Source organism: Megascapheus bottae, chromosome 10 (assembly GCF_031878675.1).
Source record: "Megascapheus bottae isolate mThoBot1 chromosome 10, mThoBot2.hap1, whole genome shotgun sequence".
Taxonomy (NCBI): Eukaryota; Metazoa; Chordata; class Mammalia; order Rodentia; family Geomyidae; genus Megascapheus; species Megascapheus bottae.
Window position 1 is genome coordinate 49823169 of NC_143518.1, and position 18152 is coordinate 49841320.

Consider the following 18152-nt stretch of genomic DNA (forward strand, 5'->3'; position numbering starts at 1 on the left):
TTCACTCTCACAAACCCAATAACATCCCACCTTCCAAGATGCATCTGAAGACATCTCCAGCCCTTTTTTCTCTTCTCCCAGCCATGTTCCCTCAAACTTCTGGATCACAGTTACTTGAGAAAAAGCTTCTAAAATTCATGATTTTTTTATCCCATGTACCAAACATTGTGATAAGGCTGATAATTTTTACAGAAATTAACTTTTTACTTCATGAAAAATCACAGTTCCAGTTCTTGTGGTTCCGGATGCTGGAAGGCCAGGATCAGCTGGTTTGGTTTCCCATGAAGGCTCTCTTCCTAGTGTATAAATGGCCATCTTCTCACTATGAGCTCTGTGTGTGGGCAGAGGAAAGAGTGTGGACATGGAAACAGAGAAAGCCCTCTGGTACCTCTTCTTACCTCAAGTAAGAAGTCTATCATCTCAGAGCTTTGCTATTATGGTTGAATTTCATTAATACTTTCTTAGAGGACCCCTCTCCCAATATAGCCATACTAGGAATTTGGGCTTCAACATATGAAATTTAGGGTGGACACACTCAGTCCAAAATATCCCCAATAATCGCTTGAAACAGGCTCAGAGTTGAATGATAAGTATATGGATACCTTTGTCACTGGTCACACTAACTGCAAGCTGGTGGTCATCTGAAGAGTTAGTTCCCACAGAAGGGCTTTGTACTGGCCACAGACCCTGTGCACAGAATTTTTCAATAGCCCATCAAGTCCTGAGACTGATCAGAATAAATGGGGTTCTAGGGAGACAAGGAGGGGTACAGGAAAAACCCTCCCTAAGATGGGGCATTAGGATTAGGATTAGGGTTAGTCTAAAATGGACTTTTAGGAAGGTACATGGTATAAATATCTGCTGTAATTATGAAAATATCTTCATATATTCAACAAATACCTGTTACTGTCCAACATAATTTCTTTTTGTTTTTTAAATACATATATATATATATTTTTTTTTTGCCAGTCCTGGGCTTGGGCTCAGGGCCTGAGCACTGTCCCTGGATTTTCTCAAGGCTAGGGCTCTACCACTTGAGCCTCAGCACCACTTCTGGCTTTTTTCTATGTATGTGGTACCGAGGAATCGAACTCAGGTCTTCATGCATGCTAGGCAAGCACTCTACCACTAGGCCAAACTCCCAGCCCCTTAAATATATTTTTGTTATACTTAACCAATTGTACAAAGGAGTTTCCAATCAACAGAAGTTTATACTACATCTTGACTGATGTCACCCCTTTCATTATTCTCCTCTATCCTTCCCAATCCAAGCCCTCCTCTCAATTTTCCTACTTTCATAGGACATACACTGAACATATGACTGCATTCTCCCTTCCTCCATCTCTTCACTTTCAACATGGTTTTTGATGTTGGTTATGAGTAGTGGACAAAGTAGACCTAGCCCCTATTCTCAGCAAACTTTCGATGTAGTTGAGAGTTATAGAATTTTTGGTATCAAAGTATGAGCTAGTGTTCAATAAGGTATGTTCTTTTATGGCTTAGTATGTTTTCCAGTATTATAGCACAACATCTGAGAATGCAGGTATGTTTTGGCTCACCGTTCTGGAAACAAGAAGTCTGAGAGCATGACACTGGCATCTGCTTGGCTTCTGATGCAGACTTCATGATGCTTCAACAAAGAGCAACAGAGCAGGCAGGTATGTGTAGGAGAGACAATATGAATGGCGCCCTCACTTTACAACAAGGAATCAGATTCTGAAAGTATTAGCCCAGTCCTCAAGAAAGGCATTCATCCCTGTTCATGACTTGATCACCTCTCAAAATGGCCATGACAGTGATGAAATTCCAGTGTGATGAGGCCAGGAGTTTGGCCTAGTGGTAAAGTGTTTGCCTAGCATGTACAATGACCAAGGTTCGATTCCTCGATACCACATACATAGAAAAGCTGGAAGTGGTGCTGTGGCTCTAGTGTAGAGCATTAGCTTTGAGGAAAAGTCCAAAAGACAGTGCTCAGGGCCTGAGTTCAAGCCCCAGGACTGGCAAAAAAAATTTCCAGTGTGACTTTCAAAACCATGGTCCAACCATGCCACCTCTCCATGGCACAACCTGAGGCTGTTCCATCACTATAAGAAGCTTTGTTTTGGCATCAGCCACACTCAAATGACCAATCCAATGAGAAAAGAGAAGCAAGATGGCCAGTATTTGATTGATTTGACCATATTGCAGAAATTGTAAGCACACACCCTTGTCTCCCCCCCCAAAAAAAATCTGCTCATGTGTGCAGATTTTCATTAAGTATATACCAAGGGAAAAGGCCCACTCCAAGCACTGGGCAAGCATTTGAAGATATCGCAAAGTAAGAGCCTCCCAGCAGGAAAATGGTCCTGAGGGATCACTAGCCCAGCAATGACAAAGACCTGATCCCTCTGGTAGCAAAACTCCAAGGACAATCTAGACCCAAATCTTAGGCATGACCTTGACTTAGCCTGCTGAAGGTCAGCAACACCTCCGGCCCTGCCACCTCAGAAGAGCAGAAGAAAAGACAGAAGGTTTTATTATGTGGCTCAGACCATTCCTGCCAACTTCTCCCCACAACTGCTGCAAGATAGAGTGAAAGGGAATTGGAAAAATAGAACCCCTACATCCCAGAAATATTACTTTCATGAGCTGTATGAATTATTTAACAGACAGCTGAAAAGACCAAACTCAACAGAAGAATACAAAAAGCCAGCTTGGCGGTACAGATACCTTCCCCAAAGCCCATGACAATGAAATGTGGTTTATGCCCCAGATCAATGTGCCAGCAAAGGAGGTTTTGGAGACGGATGCCCACAGGGATGGTTAGCTCCTTATCTCTCAACCCTTTGCTCCAGCATCCAGATCTCAGAGCCTGGATGGGCAGCCTAGGGAGAGCAAAGCTGAAAAGTGTGTAGATTGTAAGTGTTGGTTAAACAACCTCACCGTATTCTTATTTGCTGGAGGTTTTAGGGAGCAGATGTAGGACTGGCAGGGCTTGGAGCTGGCGAAACTATTCTAGCTCACACACAGCCAACATGGAAGGGGAAAAAAGCCACACATGCAAACACACACACACACACACACACACACACACACACACGCTGCATTTGCTGTTGTGTGCCTGTGTGTGCATGCTCGCCATGGTGCCACCCCCCTTATCCAAGGTTCCTTAGAGTCAAGCTGACCAATGCAAAACCAGACTTGGGGTCCAGCCAAGAGAAATATGACTTCTCCCGGAATCTGCATGAAGGTGTCTCTCCAAGTGCTCGGCTCACTGTTGAGTCTCCCCCGCCTGCAGGCACAGGGGGGTTGGGACAGCCACTCGTCCACTGCAGGCTTGGTGCTGGAGAAAAGGGCAAACAAATGGAGAACCAACTGTAAAGGTGGCCAGCAGCAGCGAGGCAGCGCTGCAGCTGCCAGGCAATAACTTAGATAGTTACAGCTGCCATCACCTAGTTCATGCAAGCTTTTTAATATCTTTTGGCAGCTCTCGGTGTCACAGCACAAAGGGAGAGTTGGCACTTTGCAACACACTTTGTTTGACATAACTGTAGGCAGGACCCAGCTGATACCTTCAGCAACGTGGATGGGTTGCTCTTAAGGTGTGTTTTAGCAGATCAAATGAGAGATTTCTCCCCCATTTCTCACTCTCTCTCCCCCCTCCACCCTACCACAGGACTGTTTATGTTCAGAGCATGCAAAACCCCCAAAAGCACACCTTGAGCACCGAATCTGATTAATGGGAGGACCTGGCGCATGCACAACCTAAGATTGGCCTCATAGGCATCCGGCTAAAGAAGAGAGGAAAGCAAGGCGTAGAAGACAGAGAGCAACAAAAGAAAAGGGGAAGGAAGAAAGAAAAGTCATTCATAACAGAGCTCCTCCTGGGCCTTATCAAGAGACTCAGTGCCTGCTTTACCCCCTACACAATGGAGTTGTAAATCAAGCAGAATACTACCAGTTTGCTTCCTGCTCTTCCATTTAAAGTTATTCACTGCTTGGCTATATAACCCTTCCCCTCCCCCCACCCCCTACCTCATGCACTGGCACAAGAACCCAGCCTGTTCCTGTGATCTCTCTGCCCTGTGGTGAATCTTCCAGGAACCAATAGCTAAGAAGGTACTTTTAGAAGCACCTCTCAGGCACAGGAAGATATTATGACAAATTTTCATGATTCCTCCACCGAGCCAAATGTCCAAGAGCATAGCTGGGGTTGGAAATGGTCTTCTGTAAGACCCACAGCACAGGTGGGGCATGAAGAGAACGTAAGGGTAGTGGATGGACAGGAAACAGAGTTGCAGAAAAGCAGACATCAACCCTCTGGAATCAGTGCATTGTATCTGCCCCCACAGGATATTTCCTCCCTGCATCCCTCCAGGCTGGGAAATAGTGACTGTCTGCAAGATGGAGAAAGTCATTGAGAAGATGCATAAATTAGAGACACGGGGAGAAAATAAGCCTGTGATAGGCCTATGTCAGTGATTGTCCATCCATCTGACAACTCCCTGACACAATCACCTTATCAAGAGAAAAAGCAATTGACTTTGGATCATAGTGTAAAAGTTTCTAATGCACAATTGGCTGATCCAGTTCTCTTTGAGCCTATCAGAGGGTAGCACATCATGCTGGGAAGCCCACCATGGGAGCTCATCCCTGGGGAGCCTCAAGGGACACTAAAGATCCCAATTATAGCAACTCCTATTTGTTGTACTTATTTGCAAAGACCCTGATTTAATGAAGTATGACAGACTGAGTGGCTTCAACGAAATACATGGACTGTCTCTCATTTCTACAACTGAGAGTCCAAGATTAAGGAGTCTATAGATTCAACTCTTTCATAGTTGTTCCATGTTTCTCCCTGAACTTCACATGAGTGTCCTTTGGTTTTCTTGGCTTATAAATATACCACTTTCATCTCTGCCTATGCCTTCACATGCTTTATCTGTGTGGGTATGAATGTCTACAAATTTCCTTTTCATAAGGGCATCATTCATTCATACTACATTAGAGGCCTATGCTGTTCGAATATGATCTCACTGGCAATAGCTCTAGTCCCAAATAAGGATACATGATGAAGTACTAGGACTAGGTCTTCCACCATAAATTTGAGAGGCCACAATTCAACCTACACAGTTCAATACCTCTTCTGGGCCAGGCAATGTTACAATTCTGGGCACTAATTGTAACCCGTTAGAGTCCCCACGAAGTCAATGGTATCCTCATTTTGCAGAAAAGGAAAAGAGGACTCAAGAAGTTGACGATCTCAGTCAGCTTTGGAGGAATACACATGTAATCCTGACTACTCAGGAGACTAAAATCAGGAGGAGCAAGGTTGAAGGCAAGCCCAGATTTAAAAGTTCACAAGACCTCTTCTTAAGAGAAAAGGCTGGGCATAGTGGAGTAGACCTGTCATTCCAGCAGCAGCTTAAAGTATAAATAAAATGATCATGGTCCAGGCCAGCCCTAGCAAAAAGTAAAACTCCAGAGTGAACAGGGCAGCTTGTCTATGGGGCAGAGCCCTGCCTGGGTGTGGGAGGCAGGTGTATGAGGTTATAGCCTGGCTGTCATGTTTTCATTGCCCTTGGCTGGCAGGAGAATTCATTTCTACTGAGTTCTGAAAAATACAAAGTATCATGTGCTTTATCCTGTGCATTTACTTAGTATCCAATGTCCACTTATCACCTAGTAAATAAGACAATGGCAAAGGCAGTGTCTGCTATATTTGGATTCTGTTGGCATCAACTTCCTCTTCCCTTTTTTGGCATGCTCCCAGACTCCCTCTCCCCACTATCCCTGCTCCCCGCTCAGGGAACACAAACTCATTGCTCTATCCATGAGTGAAACACCAGTACAGTCCCACTGGTGACTGTGTACCTACCCATCCTCCAAAACAAATGCATAAATAAGTAAATCAGAGGTAGTTATTGGTCAGTCAGTTCCTTCAGGCCAAGCACTGTGATAGTTAAGTTCCTTTAATTAGTTCAGTTAATCCTCCCACATTTCTGTCATGATGCCACACTTTACAGATGAGGAAATTGAGAAGAAAAAGGCTGACCATTTACTGTCATTCTTTGAAGAAGAAAAAAAAAGTACTCCAGAGCCCTGCTTTTATTTCAACTTGTGCAGTTTTACCTACCCAGAGGGAGGGAGGTCAGTCTTAGAAAAACTCTTGGTTATGGTTGACTTATAGTCAGCATATCTGGTTAGACAGGCCTTCAGTGCTGTCCTCAGATGCTGGGCATGTATTTCTCTCAAGGATGTCAAACCCTGTGCCTACTAAGCATTGTTCTTCAGTTTTCTAACCCTTCTTCCTTCATAGATCCATGTCCCCAAGTGTTGAGTTGTAGTATTCAAATGAGAGGGGGGTATTTCTACACTTCCAGTCTGTCAAGTTGCGCTGTAAGGAGACATCTTCTCTGTCCATCCATGCAAGGCTCATACATAGCTCTCAGACTTCTGTTCTCCCAGACTAAGCAAGGGCAGTGACAGTTCCTATTTCCCTACTAACAATCAGAAATGCAGCTCCTTCTTCACTCTGTTGTGCTCAACAATCCCAGCCGTTTTCAAAACAAAATTAGATGCAGCCCCAGCTTGAGAAATGTTCCACCTCCTAGAATCACAGCACGGAGGATCATCACCCACTTATTATCATTCAAAACAAATAAGAAGGATAAAACATCCGTTGGAACCACTCCAGGACAGAAAGAACTAGAATATTTAATAATAATCTTTTTTAGAAAAACCCATAGTATTCCACAAATAGAAAGCATGAGAAAATGCAGAAAAAAAATGACAAGAGGACACTCTGCACCTTTACTCACAAAACACAAATCACCTGAAATAACAGAGCAGCATTGAATATCCCACCAAACGGACAAGAGAGCCCGATCTCAGCAGCAGCTCCACTTTAAAACTCAGAGAACTGAAACCCACTTGCAGCATCCAGCACGTAGCAGATGTGGTTAGCTTCTTCTCCCCTCTCTACTGCCTTCAGACTCCCTCCTGCTCAGAAGGGAAACCATTCCATTCAGAAATTCCTGCCTTCCGCTAGAACACATCCCATGATATCCTACACTCAGGAAATTCCGCTGTTGCATGAAGATTCTCTTAAGCCATTTTCAACCCGAGTAAATGTTTAACTTGAACTTGGGAAACATCATGGGATGGTTAAATAAACAAACAAATAAATAAAACTCCACTCACATTCCAGAGGACCTTCACAGAGAAGACAGCGTGGTCAGTGTGTGGGTTCGTGGATTCGGAGCAACGTGCCTATGGACTGCACAATCTTTGCTTCCTCTTCTCCATGAACGTCCCCAAGCAAGATTATCCAGTAATGACTCCTCCAGCTCTACCTGAAGAAAAAAAATCTCATTCCTGAAATGCCTAACTTTGACCCTCAAAGTTAGTGGCAGGTTCACTATTTGCAGAAAAGTCGCAGGTAGGGGTAAGCAGACCTCACTCCAGAAAACTAGGCCTGTGTTCCTGCTGGGCTTGTGGCTCAGTGGTAGACCAGGTGTCTAGCAGACAAAAGATCTCAGGCTCAATTTTCCAGCACAAAGTGGGGGAAAGGAAAGTCAACATTTCTAACATCCCAAAATTGCCTTAAAAAATAGAAACAGCCTAAATATCAAATGATTGGGAATTTGCTAAGTAAATTTAAATGTCTGAATACAAGTAATGGTTTATACAAAGATTTAAGAGAAATGCTAATGGCATAAGGTTGAATGACAAACAAGATGCATTTACAGTTTTCTCTCAGCCATAAAAATTTTAGAAAATGAATACAACACTATGTATTCTTTTGTCTGCCAGTATCTGATTTTCCCCTTTCCACGTCTAAGACACAACCCATTGTCACGGAGAAGCCATCTACACAATATGACTGGCCTCTGGCCACAGTGGATTGGTCCAGGGTGGACATCTGACCCAAGCCAGGACAATTCTCCTCTTCCCTAGCAATTTTAGAATTGGAACGGAGGGAATCTTTCCCTTCCCAGAAGAAGAGCCAGTAGGGGAGAGTGCCTAGCAGCTGCACATGTACACCCATGTGTCCTGCCCTGTGGGCCAGAAAAACTGGCACCAGAACCAGACAGAGAAGGCTATGGAGGAGGCAAACACAGTGAGAAAGACTCAAGAGTTGAGGAAGGAACATCCTAAGAGTCCCCCAAGTCTACCTTCTCCCTGTTCCTGAGGCCTAGGCACCTTTCCACCCTGGGATCCACAACACAGACAAGCCCAGTCCTTTTAATGCAGCCCCGATTTCATCGAAGGCCTTTTGAATTGGATTTCTGTCATTAGTAACCGAAAGAATCCTAACCATTCCCTTGAATGCCCCATACATCCTCCTAATGCGTAAAATATCACTAGAGGAAAGGGATGTATAGTTACAAGGCATTTCTTTTGCCTTTCAGTGTTTTCTACATTCAAACGTTACAAACATTTTGATCATCTAATGTTCAGTGTTTATCTTCAAATCTTCCTTAATTCTATTGTATACTAGATACATACTTTTTATTAAGGAATTTATTAACATTGATTTCTACATCATATTTCAAATTTCATGTTTAACAAACAAGTATTCAAGAAGGGAATCTCTATATACAATCACTGTCACATAGATTTTAGAACCTACTTAAAATTAAGCTGAGGGTTTGTTGAAAGGAAGCCTTAGTTATCAGGAAAAAATACATCTAGTTTTTAAAAATGCATCTATTATGTGAACTAAGGTTCTGAAAGACAAAAGGGATATTAATTCTAAAATAAAAAAAACATACACAAAAACACATACAGAGCCATATGCATGTATACATGATCAAACTGGCTGAATGTGGTACAGATAGTAATGGATTTCCATGTAACCCCTTTGAACAATGAACAGCTTAACAACATGAATACAGGAAGTGAAACATGTCTTGTCTGAAGGGGTAAGGGTAAAGGAGAGGGAATGAACAAATTAGAAAAATGGTGAGAGAATGTAGTCATAGTATTCAATGTACAGATATGAAAATGGAACTAGAAAATTGGAAGGGATGGGAGAAATTGGGAGAGATGGAAGGGGAGATAATGATTGAAAGGGTGATGTCTATTATACAAATAAACTGGCATATTGATTGAAACTCCTTTATGCATATATGTAAAGCTAATTTTAAAATAAAAGGGAATAAATATTTATTGAATTTGTGTGCATATATGTTATATATGTGTGTATATCCAGGTCTGTGTGTGTGATTAGTAATAAATCTTCACATTAGACATAGAACACAAACATCCTGGAAACAGAGCTGGGTGCTTGTGACCAAATCTAATCCTATCTACTCAGGAAGCTAAGATCTAGAAAGCATAAAAGTTTATGAGGCTCATCTCCAAAATAACTGGCAAAAAGGTACACCAGCTCAAGTGTAAAGCACCAGCCAAACAAACATAAAGCTCTGAGTTCAAATCCAAGTACCAGTACGAAGAAGGAGAAGGAGAAGGAGAAGGAGAAGGAGAAGAAGAAGAAGAAGAAGAAGAAGAAGAAGAAGAAGAAGAAGAAGAAGAAGAAGAGGAAAAGGAAGGAAAGAGAAAGAAGGAGGAGGAGGAGGAGGAAGAGGAGGAGGAGGAGGAGGAGGAGGAGTCCTGGAAAAAGTCTTCTCAAACCCCTGCATCTGTGGTGTGGGCTCTGTCATGTCCCATTCTAGTCACTTCTGGGTTTCTACAGATTTATTAGCAGAAGGTCACATATTTGCATGTCTTACCAGAAAGGAAAGGTAGGAAAACTGCTCCCATCTTTCTACAAGGTCTGATTACTTGTCCTTTCTTCCCTTCCTCTGCAAAACCACTGCTATTTTGGACCTCTTCTGGGACTCAACCTTTCTCCCCAGTGATGCTGCCCAAAGCTGTAATCTTTGGAAGCCCAGAGCAATTGCTCCTTTCTCTCTGAGAATCAGAACGCTTGGCTGGCACACCCCCTGGTGGTGACCTAATAAATCTCCCTCAGTTACCATAGGGGATGACCCCCCCCACACCCCACCAAGTCTTCCAAAACACGGTTCCTGAGCTCTAGTTCTACAAAAAACTAGTAGAAGGGGTGAAGGGTTTTATGCAAATTTGAAAACAGTTGGATAAATAAAATTAATCAGTTTGCTATTATTATTAGCAGATGCTTCCAAATCCTTAATATGGTAATAAATACTATGAATCTCTAAGACTTTGGCCTGCAATGAAATCCAGGTTTATTTGATCAACCTCTTTGGAAAATACCTTGAGGGCTATCACCTATTTAGCATGTGCCATTAATTGTAATATCCCCATTTATAGATGGAAAAACTGATACTTACAGAGGTCAGATAGCTTGCTTCTGTTTGGTATAGGTACATGACCTGGAAGGTCTGGTGCTTAACAATCTTGCAAGACCCTGGCTTTATGTTACTTCCAGGTGATATTCTGCAAAATCCACTGTGCATGTCAACTTGATAGTGCTGTGGTACCAGTTATGTCTCTATGTCTCTGAAGAGCAGGAATAGCACCATCTACAGCGGACAGAACCCCATGCCACACACACGTGCCCTAGAGAAGCCTCAGTTGCCATGTGAGAAAGGGAGAGTGAAGTTTCTAGCACCACAAAAATCCCTCTAGAAACCTGGAAACCTTCGGCAAAGGGTCTGGAACCCAAAGCTCTACCTTTCAAGGATATTGTAGAAAATGTAACCGACTACATTTTACATTTTTATCTAATTGCAGCTTGGTTTCTTTGAATCATGTATACCTACAATCCAGAAGTCTATATAGTTAGATATTTGATGTGTGTTTCTGTTTCTTCATCTATCAAAAACAGAGGTGCTAGTACATTTTTATACTTTAAGTACATAATATGTTTAAGAATTCAGACAGTACCTTTTTGGTTTGTCAGGATAATTTTTTATTTTCTTTGTTTTGTTCTTCCACCTGTGTCTTCTTTTTTCTCTTCAATTTTAAATAATAGAAAGCAAAATTAATTTGATTCATAAAACTGAAAGTCAGACTTTATGTACAACTGGATCCAGAGACCCAACATGAGACCATAATTAGGCCTCATGTTACCAGTATTTTTAAAGAAAGCAAATATAATATAGTACTATTTTTAAAAAGAGTCTTAGTCCCTTGTCTTGGTTGACACAGAGAGACTGCCAATAATAACATGGATGGTAAGATTTGGGGGCTTGACCCTCTCCTTTCCAACACTGCCTTCCAGTCACCCTTACTGATTAGCCATGTATGAACTTGTTTATCCATTGGTCCAAATGGAAATGCTACTCCTTTTCAGCTTCAGCGGAAGCTGAAAGAGGTTGTAAAACTTTCAAAGGTTTTTTTCTGTATGTGTATGTACATACATATGTAAATATATAAACACATATGTAAATTATACACATTACATGAATGTTCAGAGTTCACAGGGATGACACTGTATACTGTAATGGGTTTCCCACGTATTTGTTTTGCAAATTTATTATTTAAAATTCCATGACTAGGCTGGGAGTTTGGCCTAATGGCAGCGTGCTTACCTAGCATACATGAAACCCTAGGTTCAATTCTTCAGTACCATATACACAGAAAAGGCCAGAAGTGGTGCTGTGGCTCAAGTGATAGAGGGCTAGCCTTGAGAACAGAGAGGCTCAGGGACAGTGTCCAGGCTTAGAATTTAAGCTCCAGGATTGGCAAAAAAAAAAAAAAAAGCATGATTAGCTTGGCAAAATGAACACCTTCAATATTAAGTCACCTTATGTGGGTGAATGTGTATACTGACAAGATACATATAAATGGCAAATAAGGAAAGTTAAAAAAAGCAGATAGATTGATCATTCCTGATTTTAATACCACCCCCAGGTAGAACAGGTGGCGAAAATAGAATAAAACATGTTGCAAGGAACTTGTCATGAATTTTAAAAACAGAAACGCCTACAGACCAAATACACTGCTCTGACACTGGGCTAAATCTGAAGTTCCCAAACTATTTTAAATGACAAAGCAGAAGCTCCCAAGAGAGGGCTACAACAGATATGGTTTGAGGGCAAGTGCTTTGGAACTCAATCGAACAGGAAGAGCTTAAAGGGACAGACAGGAGACAAGGTGCTCATTCTCACTTGCCACCTGGGCCTCACACAGATCTCTCCAGATCCTAGGGACCAGTCTATGTACACAGGCCAAGAAGACTGCTGGCAAAGGCCTCTGGGTACTTCTCCTCCCAGCACTAAGAAAAAGATAAGGCTGGATTTTAACCAACATGGGATGGAGTGAGTTTGAACTCAACCTGGATGACATAGCAGTTCCCTTTTCATAAAAATAAATAAATAAATATTAAAAAAAAATAAAACAACACTAGATGAGTATAACAAATCCATCAGCACACTGGTCCAGGGCACAAGCCTGGAATTTCTGCCCTATTCAGCTACTCAGTATTGTGCCCTCACCCAACACAATCCAAGGTCAAGATGTAATCCCTCCATTGAAAGATACCAGGTGAGAGGTACAAAATGGCCCAGCAAACCTGAGTTTTAATCACAGCTCTGACTCATATTAGAAACACAGGAAAAATGAGGCACTTACCCTCAGCTCAGGCCCCCAGTTCTCATCCCCAGCTCATAGACAGACTGCTGGACTTACTAGGTCACAGGTATTTGCCGTCTTGCCCATCTGGCCTGGCCTTGGAGATTCCCCTTCTATCTTGCTGGGTACACCAAGGGATCCCAGCCTCAGAAAACATTTGGCAATTATCCAGTGAATTTTTATCATTGGAGACAGCCAAACAATCTAGACATGGGACATCCAAATCCACCATCTACATGGATCAAATTGTACCTCCGACATACACAGTTTCATCCATAAAGAACTGAGGATCATTGAGAACCATGTCTCAGTTCCTCCGCATCCCATGTTATATTGGCCTCCAGTGGGATTCTGAACTTGTCCCATTCCTGTGACAACCCTCTGTTCCCTATCAATGCCCTCCTTCCACAGGCATCTCAGCCCCATCTACAGGGTTTTAGCCCCTACATCTGGATTTTTTTGGTAGCCCTCAGGAGCTGGAACATTCTCTGCTAAGTGTTTGAATTTTATTAAGAAGAGATGCAACATTTGAGGTGCCTTATAAAACGTAAAGGAATGCAGGTGTAGTGAGAATGTCAAGCATCCAACTAGCCAAGCTGCACCATGGTCTGTGCTATGGTATGGTTCTTGGATGGTCCCCAAATGCACCCAGATGTTGATGGCTTAGTTGCCAGTCCATGACACTACAAGGAGGTGGGGCTTAGTGAGAAGAAATTAAGCCATTGGGCCACATACTCTTAAAGGAGATATTGAAACCACAGACACACTCTCTCTCTCTCCCTCTGCTTCCTAGTTGCCATGAGATGAACAGGTTCCTGTGCTACATGTTCCTGCCATGATGAGCAGTGACACCACAGACCTAAGGCAGAAGTGAAACTGTGAGTCCCTCCCCTCCAAAAAAGCCTTTTCCTTTATTAAGTTGATTGTCTCAGGGATTTCATTACAGTTAACACAAAGCTGAGGAATACAATATAGGTTATACCTTATTACCCAAACTGTACCATATTGGGGAATGACCATTCTTTACCTTCCTCAACCTACTCTTACTAGGTTTTATCAGACCATTCCCTCTGTCCAGAAGATAATGACCCAGGCCCCTTACATGATGGAAGGAAATTTTTATAATCCCCTCCTAGATGACATGTGCCAATTAACATCCAGTTTTGCAAAATACACAGATAAAACCTCAGAAGCTTAAAGACAAAGGCTTAGTCCTAAAAAGAAAAGGAAAATGAAGAAAAGAAAAGAAATGCTATCTCCAGCTGTGGAAAAGACAGCACCTTAATCTGTTACCATAGTGGGCAAGTTCATTCCCTCAGCTGGCTCCCCACTGATGTCAGTAAACTGCGACCATTGGGCCAAATCTGGCCTGCCACCTGCTTATATAAATAAAGTTTTATTGGAACACAGCCTCACCCATTCATTATACATTGTCTGTGGCTATTCTCCTGGTGGACATCCAGAGTCCAATAACTGCAATAGAGAGCTGACCAAATTTGACCTCTTCACTCTCTGGACTTTCCTAGAAAAAGTTTCTAGCCTCTGCTGAGAAGATCAGTGTAAAAATGAGGGAAATTCTGCAAGGCTGGGAAGCCATTCAGGAAGCAAAATTCCTCAAACACCATTTCCTACTGCAAGAGACAGTACCTCAAGATTTTCATAAGCCAAAACTTTTAATATTTTGTCTCTTGGGTTCTTATATACCACTGCCCTCGGTGACACATATAATAAACTATTTATCCCATTGCTGGGCTCATTTTTTAAGCATAGACAAAGCACAACAGCATGATATGGAAAATAGCAGTGTAATTCTATGAATCACTTTTAGGACCAAGCCCAGAGTGATAACAATACAGGTTACCATACATTTCAGCCCAAAAGGTTGGGGAGGAGGGAAGAGAGAGGGGGGGAGAGGAATAAATAGGTAATTATGATCAACTAGTCTCCTTGGTAACTCCGTTTATAAGCTCAGTAATGTTACAGTATTTTTATACTTTTAATGATAAACACAATGGTTTGATTTGAGCTTATATAGTGCATACAGTTTGGGTGCTGATTCTACCCTACCAAAGGTGATACCAAATGCAAATTCAAAATTTTGTCAGCCTAGGAAATATCGAGTACTTTTTTGACCCCCTACCTCAAACATCTGTTATTATTTTATGTTCTGGGTACCAGAAAACCCAAGTATTTGGAAATAATATTTACAGTTCTCAATGAATACTATGCATTCACACCTTAGAGATTTTGGGAGTTTGTGGAGTTTCTTTTTTCTTTTTTCTGTTCCCCCCTTTTCTTTCTTTCTTTTTATTTTTAGTTAGCCACAGGGCTTGACCTAAGGGTCTGGGAGCTGTCCCTGAGCTCTTTTTGCTCAAGGCTAGCACTCTACCACTTTCACTTTAAGTTACAGCACCACTTCCAGCTTTCTGGTGGATAATTTGGGATAAGAGTCTCACAGACTTTCTTTCCTGAGCTGGCTTTAAACCATGATCCTGAAATCTCAGCCTCTTTAGTAGCCAGGATTCTAGGCATGAGCCACCAATGCCTACTAAGCCTTAGAGTTTTAATGGCAGTATTCGTTATCTTGTGTCTCAGCTGGGTACCTTATCTATCTTCTTATATCCCTCACCCAATCTCATCTTGCAGAGATATTTGTCACCAAGCTTATGAGAATAGCCTTTTGGTGCCATAGGAGATAATGAAATCTTAAGGAGGTAAAGGAGGTAGAGCCTAATATGAGATATAAGAATCACTGGAGTTATACCCAGAGGATGGTGGACCTAGTCTGTTTTTCTTTTATCTCAACCATGCTCTTCCACATTCTAACATCTTCCCTGATGTACTAACAGACACAAAAGCAACAGGACTAGCCAACTGTGAGCTGAAAGGTAGCTTGTGAAATATCAAAGAAAGGTGAAGTGAAAGAGGACATGTTGGAAGGACCAAATGGCACAAGAGATCTATGATCAAATTCAAAGATGAATTTTGGCCAGTTACACAAGATGGCATCTAACATTTTATATTGTAACTCAAGAGAGAAAGAGATTATTATTATTATTTTATTATTGTTGTTGTTGTTGCCATTTGATATAATGAGGAAACTGAGGCCTAACCACATCAAGTGACTTCTCCAAGATGATTGAACTCACTGGTAAAGGTCAGGGAAAGGCTGGAGGCCACTTCCCCCAAGCCTTCCACTTGAACCTGCCCAGGGCTCCCACCACAGCTCTGGCTAACTCTGGTCCATTCCCACCTACCACCGCCCAGGTGGGGTCAGGCAGGGCCCCACCTCCCATATTTCCTTCCTTTCACTAGAAGCTTCCCCAGCAGTCCCAGACTTGTCAAAATAAAGGAAAGGTCATTGTTCACAACCATTTGCAAGAATATCTGAGTTAAAAATGGAAGATTTGTCATTTGCATGGTGAAGGGAGGCGGGGGAAAGGAAGCATTGTTAGGTGTTGGTAATGTAAAAACATAAGTATGCTGTTATTTATGTAATTAGTTATTGCTTTCATTATGGGTGCAGTCTTAATGGTTATAGTATTTATGTATAATTACCTTAATATTCACTGAAATTTCCAAGTAGCTCCCTAATTAACTGTCTCAAATATATAATTACATTGCATCTTTACGCAAGACTTGCCTAATTAATGTAGTTACACCACTTCTTTTGTGAATGTGCATTATTAAATGCTCTTTGCATCATTCTTCTGACTTCTTGTAATTCACGCTTTACAAAAATGAAGACCTCGAATTAGAAACCTTCACAAGCAGTCCAATCGTGCAGCCGAGCAGAGGCTCGGAGCTGCTGGGAAAAAGCAAGGACTTGCTAAGTCTCATTATGAGTTTCTCCTCACACAACCTTTCTACATGGAATGGAGGGTGGTGGAGCTCATTAAGAACAGACAACTCCTAGTGAGGCCCAAAAGTGCCCATTTCTTTAGCCCTGGCTTCCACCCTCATGGTTAGCCTGCCAGCAACAAGGCAGGCTACCATGGGTCCTGAGTCTTTTCCTGGCAGGCAATGTATTGAATCTTATATTCTCTCCCACCTGGCTTATCTGAGGTGGCCTCTCTGAGCCTTGATTTTTCCAATATGTGAAATAGACACCCATAACTAGTGTCTATCTCCTCAAAAACAACAGTTTCATCAGGATTTGATGATCTGGTAGGCATGAAAAGATTTGAAGTCCACAATGATTACAAGTTCAGTGTCAGGGTTGTTTCTAGATCTACTTTGTATTGCCTTCAGAGTGGTCTTAGCACATGGTGTGGTTATTTGGTGTTATCAAGCAAACTATGCCAAAATCAGTGAGCTAAAACAACAACCATATTCATTACTTCCTCATGGGGATGAACAGATTGGGTGGGCTCAATTTGGTGAGCCTTCTGGTCTGAAGCAGAATCAACATCCTAGCTAGACCTGCTCCCATACCTGAGTCCACATAACTGAGATGGCCACGATATTACCTTGTGTGATCGCTTATCTTCTACCAAGCCAGCCTTGCTCTGGTCAGTAGGGAGATGCATTTCTAACCTAAGATCCAAAGATAGCAGGTTTCTAGACCAGAATTGATACAATATCACTTTCTATTTTCTTCCGGTCAGAACACCTCAACAGGCTCACCCAGATGCAACACCTGGGCAAATAAATCTTAAAGAGAAGGAGTTTGTGCCATTCTTTATAACTTCTACATAAGGTGAAACTCAAATCTATTCTCTTAGAGAAGAAAATGGCTCTTCAATTAGTCAATAACCAAGGGCTTACTGAGCACCTGCTATGTGCTCAGCATTGTAGTAAAACTGAGGGGAGTCTAAGGAGAGGTCAGTGGAGCAATGAGACCCTCATGAACAGGTAAGATGAGAGAAGTCAAGAGAAGGAGACAAGCCGGGTGCAGTGGCTCATACTGTAGTCCTAGCTAGACAGGAGGCTGATTTCTAAGGATCATGGTTCAAAGCCAGCCCAGCACTAAAGACCGTGAGACTCTTATCTCCAATCAACCACTAGAAAACTGGAGGTGGTGCTTGGCTCAAGGAGTACGGCAGTAGCCTTGAGCTGAAGAGCTCAGGGACAGTGCCAAGGCCCAGAATTCAAGTCCCATGCCAAATAAAACAGGGGGGGCGGCAATTGTGGGCCAGACCACTGAAGGGTAGTGAGAATAATAAGCACAATGTAGAGAAGGCAGGGAGATCATTGGAGAGCACTGGATAGAGAAGAGAGTGAGGCTCAAGCAGAAGGACCTTAGATGCATTTGGAGCCTATGTAGAGATCAAAGGAAAGGCACACTATGATTTCAATGGGCTAAGCTCAAGATCCGTTCATAAATCCATTCATAATTATTTCATATGACACTAAACTTTCCCAAGAATCTAGGAACTTGGCTCTTTTCTCAGATACTACAGTTCTTTCCTGTTGATTCAAATGACCACTCAGGTAGGCCTTTTCATTGGCTCATATGTCAAATTCACACCACACACACACACACACACACACACACACACACACACGCACAGCCTCATCTCTTATTATGCCCCCTTACGATCCCCTCACTTTGTTCCAGAGAAACTTCTCTGGAACTTTCTCTTACATTGTCTCCCACTCTTTTGTGT

At 42.3% G+C, this 18152-nt stretch overlaps 1 long non-coding RNA gene across 1 annotated transcript; it reads right to left on the reverse strand.

Moving 5' to 3' along the window:
• Nucleotides 1–244: 244 nt before the first annotated feature.
• Nucleotides 245–9878, reverse strand: LOC150058405 (uncharacterized). The gene is made up of 5 exons (XR_016536804.1): nucleotides 9717–9878; nucleotides 7183–7334; nucleotides 3165–3322; nucleotides 603–687; nucleotides 245–331 (listed from the first exon to the last, which is right to left on the reverse strand). It is a non-coding gene; the product is annotated as an uncharacterized LOC150058405 (long non-coding RNA).
• Nucleotides 9879–18152: the final 8274 nt, after the last annotated feature.